The sequence below is a fragment of the Pteropus medius genome, unplaced genomic scaffold, assembly GCF_902729225.1.
Source record: "Pteropus medius unplaced genomic scaffold, Ma_sr-lr_union100, whole genome shotgun sequence".
NCBI classification, from domain to species: Eukaryota; Metazoa; Chordata; class Mammalia; order Chiroptera; family Pteropodidae; genus Pteropus; species Pteropus medius.
Window position 1 is genome coordinate 14,993 of NW_024345775.1, and position 15,528 is coordinate 30,520.

Genomic DNA, 15,528 nt, shown 5'->3' on the forward strand with positions numbered 1-15,528 from the left:
ACAATTTGTGTTGACCTGTCTAGAAGTATAATGAAGAACTTACGCAAAAGGCTTATCCTTATTTTACTAACTCAGAACTATTTCTTAGAGTTAAAAAGCAGCTATGGAGGACATTTCTTGAAAATACTGAAAGGCAAATGAACAAACCAATCCTTCCTAGAGCAAAGGATAGCAGCTGAGTAAAACAACAGACAGGCAAAAGGCCTAAGAGGATAAACTGGGATTGAGATGTTTTGGGGATTAAGAAATCCGAAAAGGTTCCATATATTCCCAGGAATCTAGAAAAGCCACCAATACCTAGGTCAGGAAACAGGCTGAGGAAAAAAGTCTGTATATGTTCACTTTTGGCTGACTTTCAAGTTCTGTGCAAGAGTAAGAGTTGTAGAAGAGTTGTACATGGCTTGTGTATGCACTGAAAGGTCATAGGAAGAACTCATTTGCAAAGAATGAAAGAGTATGTTGAGACAATGTTTTAAAAAAATAGAATCTTAGCAAAAATAGTTTAGAAAAGCCACTTACTACAAATAGATGTGACCCCAAAAAAGCAGCAACAATAATCCTAAGGGAGGGGAGAATCTGATTTCTAGTTACATTAAAATATTCAAAAATGTTTGGATATCAACAAAAAATTGAGGTATGCAAAACAAATAAACAAAAGAACAAACAAACAGAAATTATGGCCCATTCGGTGAAAGAAAACAAAACCTCACTGAGAGAACAGAGATATCAAACTTTCTAAAAAAAAGAATTTAAATTAAGTATCATAAATATACTCAAAAAAATAAAGGAAACCATGGACAAAGAACCATGGAGGCCAAGAGAACAATGTTTCCTGAAACAGACTCAAAAAAGACAATAAAAGTATATAAAAAGGTCTCAAACAGAAATTTAGGAGCTGCAAAATATCACAACTAAAGTAGAAACTTCACTAGAGGAATGAATAGGCAAAACTAAATACCAGCACACTCAAAGATAGGTCAACTGCGATTAATCACCCTGAGGAGCAAAAAGAATAAAGGATAATAAACAGAGCCTAAGACAGCTACAGAACACATTATTAAGCAAACCAACACACATTTAATTAAAGTTATAAACAGAGATAAAAAAGGCTAAAATAGCATTTGAAAAAACAATGGATGATAACAGCCCACACCACAAAAAAGACATCAATCCAGACATCCAACAAACATGATGCATTCCAAAAAGAATAAACTCAAAGAGAGTCACACTGAGACAAAGTGATGGAAACCACAGAATCTTCTATCAGCAAGGGAAAGGTGACAGCTCTCCAACAAGGTATCCCTCAGTATTTCTCAGCCTTTATCTCATCAGAAACTAAGGAGACCGAAAGGCAATAGAATGACATATTTAAAGTCATGAAAGAAAAAAAGAGATTAAGAATTTCATAATTCACAAAACTATCCTTAAACCATGAACATGCCCAAATAAAATTAATTTATTAAGATGGAACTGCCACTGTCAATAAATTAATAAAATTAATTTATTAAGATGGAACTAAAGGACAGAGAATATGGCATAAAAAAAGGTTTTTGTATATTACTGAACTAAGTTAGTATTAATTCAATTTACTGTTAATATAATAGTAATCCCCAAGGAAACCACTAATAAAATAACAGGAAAACATAAACAGGAAATGAGCTACTGGAAAAAAAAACAGTTAAACACAAAATAAAGTAGTAATGGAACGAAATCTGCTACACATTATAAAGTAGAATCTTTTAAGGCATTATGCAAAATGAAATAACTATAATTCCACTCACATGACCTTTCGAGCAGTCAAGCTCACAAAGGAGAATCATAATTACCAGCAACTGCTGGGAGAGAATGGTGAATTACTTAATGGGTACAAAGTTTGTTTTGGTGAAAAAAATTTGGTAAATGGATGGTGGTGATACCTGATAATTCTGAGTGTACTTAATGCCACTAAATTATACAATTAAGAATAATTGGAGTGATGGAAGAAGCATGGCAGCGTGAAGAGTCCCCTTGACCTGTCCCCTTGAAATTACAAGCTGAACAGCTATAATCAAGCAAATGGTTCCCAGCCTAACATACAATATGTCTGAGAGATCTGTGTAATAAATATCTGAAGGTGGGCAAACTGAAGTGAACAGGGGAGGAGGGAAAAAGGAAGGAATCAGGTTGTGGCCTGCACTTGCTGTAGCCCCAAGCATTCCTGCCTGAGTGATCAGCATGTACTGCAGCTGAACCCAGGGATCAGGACTGAGACCAGAGCAGAGAGGGACACAGAAGTGTGACAGCCATGTTCTAGAAAGCTGTGTTCAGAGTTACAGAGTCTGGCTGCCTTTCTCCACACTCCCACGCACAGCAACAGGCCCCAGAGGCAACTGCAGCGGAGAGTATCTGGCTGTGGAGCTGTGGAGCTGGGAGTCTGTAACAACTGTGGAGATTTACACGGCAGCTGGTCCAAGTGACAGTGGTGGAGATACAGATGGGAGGTGGCTGAAGCTAGCAGCCAGATTACTGGAGGTAAACAGCCACAAGCACACCAGAGACCTCACCTGATGTACCACACCTCACCTATGAAAGCTAATCTAAGCAGAGGCACCGACAATTCAGGCCACACAACACTGCATCTGGCTGCTGGGACAGTATCGGGATTTCAAGGCCTCTCCAGAGGCTGGGGTCCACATTCTCCCATGGAGGTGGAGCCCTGGGACAGAGGTGACCCAGTCACAGAGGAAACACTCAACTCCCCACAGAATAGAGGGCTTTTTTTTTTTTTTGCCACAAAGCAGAGATCTGGGAGACCTAAGCAGTACAGGAGGTTTGTGCACCACCTACAGGAAAAAAGAAAATCTCTTATCAACCTGCTAAAAGACGATCACTCCAATAACAATAAGTGTTTTTAAGAAGGCAGAGAACATTCCTATAAATGCCTAGGTGAAAAAATAATTCATCGGATAACATAAGCAATGAAAGTGACAAGGCAGCTCAGAAGGAACACAAAACTACTCCAGAAAATAAATATATAAAATATGAGATTTCAATGACAGATAATTCAAGGTTGCAGTTCTGAAAAACCTCACTGAGATTAAAAAATTTCAAATCAATGGATTAATAAACTCAGAAACAAAATTAATGAACAACAGAAAAAATTTGCCAAGGACTGAAACTAAAAAAGAACCAAAGAGAACTTCTGGAACTGAAGAACTCAAAAAGAAATGAAGAATGAAAATAACGAACTTAGCTGACAAGATGGAGTATGGAATTAGTGACAATGAAGACAGAAATCTGAAAATGACACACATCGAAGAAGAGAAGAGACATGAGAGTGAAACAAAAGTGAAAGAACTCTATACAAGAACTATCTTAACTTATCGGAAAAGGCAACACAAGAATAATGGGTATACCAAAAGGAGAAGACAGGGAAAAGGGAACAAAGAAAATATTCAAACAAACAGTCAACAAGATTTTTCAAACTATACAAAGAACTGGATTCTTGAATCAAAGAAACAAAGAGACACATAATTATCTTAATCCAAAAAGGCGTTCTCCAAGACCCAAATATTAAAACTATCAAAAGTTAATGACAAGGTAGGAATTCTCAAGACAGGCAGGGAATAGAATTTGGTAATCTATAAAGAAAAATCCATTAGATTACCATCAGACTTTTTAGCAGAAACTTTACAAGTTAGGACACAGTAGAACTAAATATTCAAACTATTACCAACCAAGAACATACCCAGCCAAGTTATCTTTTAGATGTGAATGAGAAATAAAGACCATTTCAGACATAGAGAACCTGAAAGCATTTTCCATCACAAGGCCTGCATTACAGGAAATACTGAAGGGGGTCATTCTACTTGAAACAAAAAGACAAAAACAAAACAAAACAAAAAAACTATGAGTAAGATTACGAACAGACAGAAACATGAACATTGCAAACTTTATTCAGGATAGGGTTTTATACACTTACATATTACACAATGGGTAAATGAAGTAAAAACATTTTTATAAAAATAAGACAATAGCTACTGTAACCCAGAAATGAACTGACAGCATAAATAGTGAAAATCTGAGACAACGAAAAGAAAAAAAGAGTTGGGGTAAAGGTATGAATTTGCAAAAAAGAATGGAGATAAGACATAGCACATGAAAAAAAGACTACTGTAGTTATTAAACTTTCTTTACATAAATTTAACAGTAACTAAAAAAAAAAAAAATCCGGAACTGACAAATAACATTAAAAAAAAGAGGGAAAAAAGTCATAAAATACCACCAAACTAAAATAGCAGACAGAAACATTTGAACAAAGAAGCAATGGAGATATCAAGCTAGCAGGAAATGAAAGATAAAATGGCTATAGGAAAATCTCAATAATCACCCTAAATGTAAATAGATTGAACAGATCAATAAAAAGGCAGAGAGTTGCAGAATGGATCAAAAAAATAAATCCCAACTATATGCTGCCTCCAGGAGACACATTTTAGTTCCAAAGACAAACATGGTCTCAAAGTGAAAGCTGGGAAATGACACTCCAAGCAAATGTCATTCAGATACAAGCAGATGTAGCTGTACTTATATTTGACAAAACAAACTTCAAGATAAAAAAGTCACTTCATAATGATAAAGGGACAATACATCAAGAAGACACGACGTTTCCCAATATATATGCTCTCAACCATGGAGAACCAACACCTAGAAAGCGACTACTAAAAAAAAATAAAGGAAGAAACTGACACAAACACAATTATAGTAGGGACCTAAATACCCCACTGTCAGCTGTGGGTAGAGTACCCAAAGAGAAAATCAATATAAAAATAACATCTTTAAATGACATGTTAGGCCAACTGGAAATAATTGACATTTGCAGAGATCTTCCATCCCAAAACAGCTGCTTAAGTATTCTTGTCTAGTACACACGGAACCTTCTCAAGGATAGACCATACATTGGGACACAAAACTAGCTTCAACAAATATAAGGAAATTGGTATTATACTAAGTGTATTCTCCAACTATAATGCCTGGAAACTGAAGATCAAAGTATCACACAAGAATACTATAAAAAGCTATACACCACCAAATTCAATAACCTAAAAGAAATGACAAGTTCTTAGTAACATACAACTTTCCTAGGCTGAAGCACAATAAAATAAACCATTCTCGAAGTGAAGCCTCCTCTATTTTTTATTGTTGATAGAGTTTTTAAATTACTAATTCAATCTCTAGTAGTTACCATGTATAACGTACATATAAGAGTAATTCTGTAGAATTATACAGATTCTCTCTTACATACAGAAAATCCCAAAGATGTAACCAAAAAAGCTGTAATAAACAATTCAGCAAAATTGCAGATGCAAATCAATGCACATAAACAGCTACATTTCTATTCACTAAAAATTCCATTTATAATAGTACCCCCACACCCCACCCCACCTCCGGCAGAAAAAAAAAAAGAAAAGAAAACAAACTCAGGAAAAAAGTTAACCAGGAAGAAGACTTGGACATTGAAAAATACAAAAGGCTTCTGAAAGAAATTAAAGACAAAAAAATGGAAAATGCCCATGTTCATAAATTAGAAGACAATATAGTTAAGATCAAGGTATTCTACAGATTCAATGAAATAGTTTGTATCAAAATCCCCAAATATTTTCTGCAGAAATAGGTAATCTACCCTAAAATTCATATAGAATCCCAAGGACTCTAAACAGCTAAAATAATCTTAATAAAAGGAAACAAAATTGGAGATGTCACTCATCCTGCTTCAAATCTTACTACAAAGCTACCATGATCAAAACAGTATGGTCCTGGCATAAAGACAGATATATAGACAAAAGGATAGAATAGAGAGCCCAGGAATAAACTCTTGCACACATGTCAAGTGTTTTTCAACATAGTGTCAAGATCATTCAATAGGGAAGAGACAACTTCTTCAACAAATAGTGCTGAAAAACTGGATATCAAAATGTAAAAGAATGAAGCTGGACTTTTATCATACACCATATAAAAAACTAACTCTTTGTAGATCAAACAACCAGATATAAGTGTTAAAACTGTAAAAATCTTAGAAGATAAGAGAAAAATCTCCATGCCATGAGCTTTGGTAATAGTTTCTTGGATGTGACATCAAAAGTATAGACAACAAAAGACAAAAGAGATAAAATTAAACACTTTTATGTATGATAGAACACTATCAAGAATAAAAAGATAATATAGAGAACAGGAGAAAATACTTGCAATGCACATTATCTGTTAAGGGACTGACATTAAATAAGGTTGCTTAAAACTCAATAACAAAGTAACATGATTAATAAAAAGGCACAGAACTTGTACAGACATTTCTCCAAAGATACACAAATGGCCAATAAGCATGAGAACATGCTCAACATCAGTAATCATCAAGGAAATGCACATTAAAATCACAAGATACCTCTTCACATCTGTGAGCATGGTTATTATCAAAGAAGCAGAAAAAAATGTTTTAGTGAGGATGTGGAGGAACTGGAAGTCTGTACACTTCTGGTACAAAAATAAATGGCACGATCACTGTGAAAATTGGTATGGTGCCTCCTAAAAGATTAAAAGTAAAATTACATTTATGTTTTAGTAATGCCAATTCTGGGAAAACCCAAAAGAACTGACACAGCATCTTGCAGCATTGTTTCATACAGCCAAAAGGCAGAAGCAACCAAATGCCCAGTGTCCAATCAAATGGGATAAACAAACCATTATATGTATCTGTAAGGGAATATTAATCTGCCTTAAAAAGAAAGGAAATTATGACAAATGCTACAACTTATAAACCTTGAAGATGGTATGATAGGTGAAAAAGCCAGTCACAAAAAGACAAATATGTATAAGATCCCTAAAAACCAGTCAAAATCCTAAGACAAAAAAAATAGGATAGTAATTGTCAGGGGCTGAAGGTGAAGGGGGGGCAGGGAGAAATGAGTATTTAATGGCTGCAGTTTAAGTTAGTTAACAAAAATTATGAAGGTGGGTGGTGGTGATGACTGCAGAACCATGCGATGTACTTTCACAAAACTGTATACTTAAAAATAGTTGAGACGGTAAATTTTATATCAAGTGAGTTTTATCAGTGTAAAAAAAAAATTAAAGCAGAGATGATTTTTCCTAAGTATGCCTCCAATGTACATAAAACACCCTTTGTACGGATGCTATCACATGTAAGGGAACAGTGCTCTTCACAGCAAAGAATAATTAGAGAATTCTGTGAAAACTGATAGCACTAAGTATTAATTTTCACTAAAAGCAGAACAAAGTTGACAATTCATATAAAGATGAACTCAACATCAACACCATACATACCTCATGCAAACATTAACTCACAAAGATTCTTACACCCTGATGTAAATATAAAACTTTTTTTAAAAAAGCACATGAAAAATTGTTCAACTGCATTAGTAATTTGTGAAAGGAAACTAAAACCACAATTACAAAGAATGACTAAAGTAATAAACACTAATGACACCAAGTATAGTAAAAAAAAGTTGCACAGCAACTAACACTCTTGAACACTTCTGATGGAAATGAAAAAAATATACATCTGTCCCTCAATTTACAAACTACTTTTTTAAGCAAGTTTTTTTAACACAGTAAACATCCCCACCACCATTTAAGTGTATTTTTTATATGCGATTTCCATTTACATGGTCTCATGTTACATGGTTATTTCTTTTTCATTTCTATTATTAGTGATTACTACTTCTGAAACACAATAGCTTAACTCAGAAATGTACAAAGAACTAATACTCACATAAAATTATTAATGATCTCCCTTAATGGCAAATAAAGCATGGGTGACTATTGATGTTTTCGGGATTGGTTTTACAACATTTTGCTGTAGAAGCTGAAAACTATATGAAGGAAAAATGTCTTCCTTTAAAATACTTTTACCTTTAGATATGGATCTAGTCAAACACACAATGTAGAACATCCAAATATAAAAGTTGTATATTTGTCACCAAATACAACTTCCTTGATCCAACCTTTACATCAAGGTATTATTTCCACTTTTAAGATTAATTATATTACATGGAATGTTAATATTTTTAAAACTTGAGATAATGAATCACAGTACCAGAAGCCTGGAATAAGTAACACAATTTGAAGTTATAGCAAGAATACTACTTTAGACAGAGAAGTTTCCTCTGAGGAATTTAGCCCCAGAGTTCCAGCCTGCTCTGACAGCGTGGAATACAGGATTAGGACTTGCCCTACAAGTTCCTGCAATCAGATTGCCAGAAGACTAGATAATTACACTAAAAAGAATTTTTGCATAAGGCATCTTTCTCACAAAAGCTATATATTAATTTGAGGTCAGAAACAGCACCATCTCAAACAATAAAAAATGCTTATTAAATCGGCATCTAAATGTGCATTAAACTTTGAAAAGAGGCTGGGCTTTTAAATGAGGGGCTTGAGGGGACAAAAGAAACAAGGTGGAGTGACAGACATCCCCAGAGCTGTCCCCTTTAAACAATAAGCTGAACATCTAAAACTCAACAAAAAAACCCTAAACTTCACACTAGCATGTCTGAGCATGGAATCTGTGCACAAGAATTACTACAGGCTAAGAGACACTTTTATATAATAAGTGTTCTTTCTGAGCAAAAAGCAAAATACATTTCCATTAATGCTCAGGCAGAGAAATAGTCCATTAAACACCACGAACAACCAAGGTGACAAGGCATCTCAGAAAGAGAAAAATCTACAGAAAATGAGCATATAGACATAGATATATGTGACTTAAGTGACAGAGAATACGGGATGGTACTTCTGAAAAAAATTCAGTGAGTTCTGAAATGAGTCATATCAACAATTTCATGAATTGAAAAAACAACTAGATGAGCAGAGCAAGGAGAATGAAACTCTCAAAAAAACAGAATAGATCTGGAGATAAAAAACACACTGCAAGATTTGAAAAATGAAATAGCAAGCTAGGGAAACAGAGTTGACCAAATGGATGAAAGGATCATTGATATTGAAGACAGAAATCTAGAAATCAATCAGTAGAAAGAAACCTGAAGAATGAAAAATCATGAAAGAGAAATACAAAAACTAGCTGACACTATCGGGAGAGAAAACAGGAATAATGACCATTCTCAAAGAGAAAGAAAAGGAGCAGGGATTAAAAAGCATTTTCAGACAAATAGTTGACGAGAATCTCCCAAATCCAAGGAATGAACTGGAGCCCGGAATTCAAGAAGTTAACAGAACACCCAATTATCTCAACCCAAAAAGGCCTTCTCCAAGACATATCGTATTAAAGTTATCAAAATTCAACAACAAAGTCAAAATTCTCAGGGCCGCCATAGAAAAGGCAGCAGTTACCTATAAAGGAAAATCTATCAGATTATCAGCTGATTTCTCAGCACAAACCTTAAAAGCAGAAAGGAGTGGAATCAAATATTCAAACTATTAAGTAAAAGGAAACAGCAGCCAAAAATAATGTAATCGAACTATGCTCACCCAGATATACAAAGAAGAAATAAAGACTTTCCAGACATACAAAAATGGAGCGAATGCTCCACTTATGAGGTCTGCATTACATGAAATACTGAAAAGGGTCCGCACATCAAAACCAAAATGACCAAAAAATAATTAGGAGTAAGGTGACTAGTAGGTAGATAGAAGCAGAGGAGTCCAACCCTTACTAAAGAAGAGGACATTATAACCTTGAACATTAAGAAGAGATACTCTTCAGCAAGATAGTAATGAATGTTCAGCAAACATAGAGACAAATTGAGACAACAATGACTGAAATGGGGAGAATTCGAAGATCTAAATTCTCAAAGGAGAATGGACATAAGGCACATGCAGAAAAAAATGGATGACTGTATATATGTAACTGTCCTTTACATATTCGTAATAGTAACCACATACCAAAGATTCAAAACTGAAGTATATAACGTAAAAGGATCAGATGGAAACCCAACCAAAATAAAGAAAACAGAAACCACAACCCAACCAAAATAAAGAAAATAGAAACACAACCACAAGGAAACCATGGAAACACCAAGCTACCAGAAAGCAAAAGAAAAAACGGCTGTAAGAAGATCTCACATTTTAATAATCACCCTAAACGTAAATGGACTGAACTCACCAATAAAAAGACAGAGTTGCAGAATGGATCGAAAAACAAAACCCAACCATATGTTGCCTCCAGGAGACACATCTCAGCTCCAAAGACAAATATGGACTCAAAATGAAAGAGTGTAAAATGATATTTCATGCAAATGGCATTTAGAGAAAAGTGGGAGTAGCACAACTACGTCGGATGAAATAGACTTCAAAATACAAAAGGTAAAGAAAGATACTGAGTGACACTTCATAATGATAAAGGGAATCATGCAGCAAGAAGACATAACACTTATAAATATCTATGCCTTGAATCAGGGAGTCCCAAAATATGTAAAGCAATTACTAACAAAACTAACAGAAGAAACAGACCAAAACATTTCTATAGTAGCAGGGGACATAATACCACATTGTCAGATATGTACAAATCATCCAAATAGAAAATCATTAAGGAAATAACATCCTTAAATGACACATTAGACCAAATGACATTTACAGAGCCTTCCATCCCCAAAGAGCTGCTTATACATTCTTCTTTGGTGCACATGGAACATACTCAAGGACCGACCACATCCTGGGACACAGAGATAGCCCCAACAAATATAAGAGGGCTGAAATCATACCAACCATATTCTCTGGTCATAAAGCTTTGAAACTAGAGATCAACTGCAAAAAGAAATCAGAGAGAACCACAATTACATGGAGATTAAACAACATGATACTAAAAAATAACTGGGTCAGAGAAGAAATAAAAAAAGAGAGATCAAGAGATACACAGAAATGAATGATAATAACAGTACAACCTATCAAAACTTTTTGGACACAGCAAGAGCAGTCATAAGAGGAAAGTTCTTATCATTACAGGCTTATCTCCAAAAACAAGAACAAGCCCAAATAAACAACCTAATGTTTCATCTTAAAAACCTAGAAAAAGAAGTACAAATGAAGCCTAAAATCAGCAGAAGGAAAGAAATAATCAAAATTAGAGCAGAATTAAATGAAATTTAATATTAAAACACAACAGAAAAAATAAATGCAAAAGTGCTGGTTCTCTGAGAGATTAATAAAATTGACAAATCTCTGGCTTGACTCACTAAAGAAAAAAAAAATCAGTGATGAAATGGGGAAAATTACAACAGATACTGCAGAAATACAAAGTACCATACAAGAACACTATGAAAAAGTATATAAACACCAAATTTAATAAGCTAGAAGAAATGGACCCGTACTTAGAAAGATACAACTTTCCTAGACTGAATCAAGAAGAGGTGGAAAATTTAAATAGACCGATCTGTACTATGGAAACTGAAACAATTATCAAAATCCTACCAAAAAGTAAAAGTTCAGGACTAGATGGCTTCACCAGTGAATTCTACCAAACATCCAAAGAAGATTTAATATCTATTCTGCTTCAACTCTTCCAAAAAATTGAAGAGGAGGCAATACTTCCTAACTCATTCTACGAGGCCAATATTACGCTGATACCAAAACCTGGTAAAGATAACACAAAAAAAGAAAACTACAGACCAATATCGCTTATGAACACAGATGCAAAAATCCTAAATAAGATACTAGCGAATCAAATGCAGCAACATATTAAAAAGATTACACACCACATTCAAGTGGGCTTCATCCCAGGGGCACAGAGATGGTTCAACATAAGCAATCTAATTAATGTGATACACCACGGCAACAAATTTAAATATAAATGTCATATGATCATATCAATAAACGCAGAAAAAGCCTTCGACAAGATACAGCATTTATTTATGATCAAAACACTTAACAAAATCGGTAGAGAAGGAAAGTACCTTCACATAATAAAGGCAATATATGACAAACCCGCAGCCAATATTATGCTGAATGGTGAAAAACTAAAAACCTTCCCTCAAAGATCAGGAACAAGGCAAGGCTGTCCACTATCGTCACTGTTACTCAATACAACAGTGGAGGTCCTAGCGAGAGCAATTAGACAAGAGAAAGATATAACAGGCATTGAAATAGGAAATGAAAAAGTCAGACTACTATTTGCAGATGACATGATTCTCTATACAGAAAACCCTAAAACTCCACCAGAACACTACTAGAAACAATAAGCAAATACAGTAAAGTTTCTGGATACAAAATCAACATTCGAAAATCCATAGCATTCCTATATTCTAATAATGAAGTGTCAGAAAAAGAAGTAGAAAAAATAATTCCTTTTGCAACTGCAAGATAAAGAATACCTAGGAATAAATTTAACAAAACATGTGAAGGAAATATAATGAAAACTACAAAACCCTATTAAAAGAAACTAAAGAAGATACAAAGAAATGGAAAGATACTGTGTTCCTGGACTGGAAGAATCAACATAGTTAAAATGACCTTATTACCTACACCATTATAAAGATTTAATGCAATCCCCATCGAAAGCCCATCAGCATTTTTTAAAGAAATAGAACAAAAAAATTATCAGATCTGAATGGAAGCACAACAGACCCTGAACTGCCAAAGCCATCCTGAGAAAATAGAACAAGCCTAGAGGTATCACTCAACCAGACTTCAAATTACACTACAATTATCAAATCAGCATGGTATTGGCAGCAAAACTAGCACACAGACCAGTGGAACAGAATTGATAGTCCAGAAGTTAAACCATGTTTATAAGGGCAAATGATTTTCGATAAAGAAGCCAAAAACATATAGTGGAGAAATGAAAGCCTCTTCAATATACGGTGCTGGAAAAACTGGAAAGCCACCTGTAGAATAATGAAACTAGACTGTTGTCTATCACCACACACCAAAATTAACTCAAATGGATTAAGGGCCTGAACATGAGACCTAAAACAATAAAATGTATAGAAGAAACACAGGAACTAAACTCAAGGTCCTTGGACTTTAAAAGGATTTTATGAATTTGACCTCAAAGGCAAAGGAAGTAAAAGCAAAAAGAAATGAACAGTATTACATCAAACTAAAAAGCTCAGCAGAAGAAATTGTCAACAAGGTAAAGAGACAACTTTCCAAATGGGAAAATATATTTGCAAGCTACGCCTCTGATAAGGGCCTAATGTTCAATATACAAAGAACTCATACAACTCAATAACAACAAGAAAACAAACGATCCAATCATAAAGTAGGCAGAGGACCTGAGCAGACACTTTTCCACAGAGGACATACAAATGGCCAATAAATATATGAAAAGATGCTCAACATCGGTAGCTATTAGGGAAATGCAAATCACAACCACAATGAGAGACCATCTCCCACCTGTTAGAATAGCTGTAATCAACAGGACAAGTAATAACAAATGTTGGAGAGGATGCAGAGAAAAAGGAACCCTCATACACTGCTGGTGGGACTGCAAATTGGTACAGCCACTATGGAAAACAATATAGAGGTTTTTCAAAAAAACTAAGAATTGATCTACCACATGATCCAGCAATCTCTCTACTGGGTATTTATCCTAAAGACTTGAAAATCCCTATCTGAGAAGATATTTGCACACCAATGTTCACAGTAGAATTATTCATGGTGGCTAGGACATAAAAGCAACTGAAGTGTCCTATGATAGATGATTGGCTCGAGAAGCTGTAGTACATATTTTCAATGGAATATGACTCAGTCATAAGAAGAGATGAAATACTGCCATTTGTGACAACATGGATGGACCTCATGATAATCATGCTAAGCAAAATGGGCCAGACAAAACAAGTTGAAAACCACATGATATCATTTGTATGTGGAATATAAACCTAAAAGCAACAAATGAACAGGACAAAACATACGGACTCATGGACATGGACAACAGACAACTGCTTACCCCAGGGTAGTTGGTAGGGGTTAGGTAGATGGGGAAAAGGGGCTCAAATATGTAGTGACAGAAAGAAATCTAACAATGGAGGTGAACCCACAATGTAAAAATACTTGCCTCACTGTTAAAATGTACAGCTGAAACTTACTAGATTTTCTTAACCAATGTCACTATACAAAAATAATTAATTAAAAAAATAAAATAAATCACCTAGGGAGGAAAAATAAATGAGGAGTGTGAAGTTCCTACCCTCATTTAAAAAAAAAAAAATACTGCTTTAACTTTGAGTGACATAAAACCACAACTTTAGATGCTTGCTGGAAAGCAATAAGGCTGGAAGTGGTTGTATTAGAGAACATGGCTCCAACAACTGAAGAAGGAATAACTGGAATTATTAATTTATTTAATATATTTCAAATAAAAGGCTCTGACAATTTGAATGTAGATGATATTAACAAATAACTCATTGATCATGAATTAACTGACAATGAATTAATTCACTTACTATCTGAAGCCCACCCTGCTGATGTATATGGCAGTGACCTTGAACCAGCACCATTCACTGCAGGAGATATTTACAAAGCTGTTCAACTGGCAACAGAACAGGAAATTGAAATTCTACATATTGCTCCAAACAGCCTTAAAATTTGGAACAAAGTTTTTTAAATGTTGCAATAAATATCAAAGAATTTATGAAAATTTAGCAAAAGATGGGGTTAGGAAAAAAGCAACCAAAAACATAAACATAAATAATGAAACTGAAGTAGTACTTCCAAATATTTTGAGGGAAGATGATAGTGACTCTGTGCCAATTAAAGAGGAGGAGTATTGGTTTAGATGAGACACTGAACGCGAATAAAATTTATTTTAGTTTTTCTTAATTTTAATTAGCATTTTTAATTAGCATTTTCCCATGAAAATATATGAAATAAGTATTTTTGTGACATATCAGCCTGTATCTTTAGTATTTTTTTTTCATACTGGTAAACTTTACATGGTATTCTTTCATGTAAAAAAAGACTCACAGAACACATAATCTGCGTAAACTGAGAGATGGGTGTTCCTACTCCTAAAAATGGTTTGTCAGTTTCTTATAAAATTAAACAAACTGACTTCAGAAAAAAAGAAAATAGTTAATAGATAATGTTTCAAGAAGAATGGTAAACAAGAAAGAAGGTATACATGTAGATAAATCTATATGAAACAATAAATACCCATTTTATTGAGCAGAAAATAATTAAAAGCATACAAAAATTTTGCACACGTCAGAAGAGAGGTAAATAAGATAGTAACTTTCTAATAATGCTTGGAGGAAAAAAATACCAAATAAATATAAAGGTTGTTACATTTAAAACAAAGTAATAAGGAATAACACACATGCATGTCAATAAATGTATATACACTCATATATAGCCCATGTATGTATATACATACATATATATTCACATATATGTAATTATCTAACTAATTTACTTAAATAAAAATGAAATGAGGAAAAAAAAGACAAGAACACAGAAAAAGAAAACCTAAAAGGATGGAAAATTAAGTACAAAGTTAAGTGAAATAGTTATAAATTACCGGTACCCGCAATAAGTGAAAACTGACTGACTTGTTAAAAGATAAAAACTTCACTTGGATTTAAAAAA

The 15,528-nt window shown here is 34.2% G+C and overlaps 1 protein-coding gene across 10 annotated transcripts in view; it reads right to left on the reverse strand.

Annotated features, from left to right (window-relative positions):
- Positions 1–15,528, reverse strand: part of LOC120612197 (lysine-specific demethylase 5D) — a 40,885-nt gene that overhangs the window by 12,617 nt on the left and 12,740 nt on the right. The gene's annotated exons all lie outside the window — the stretch shown is intronic.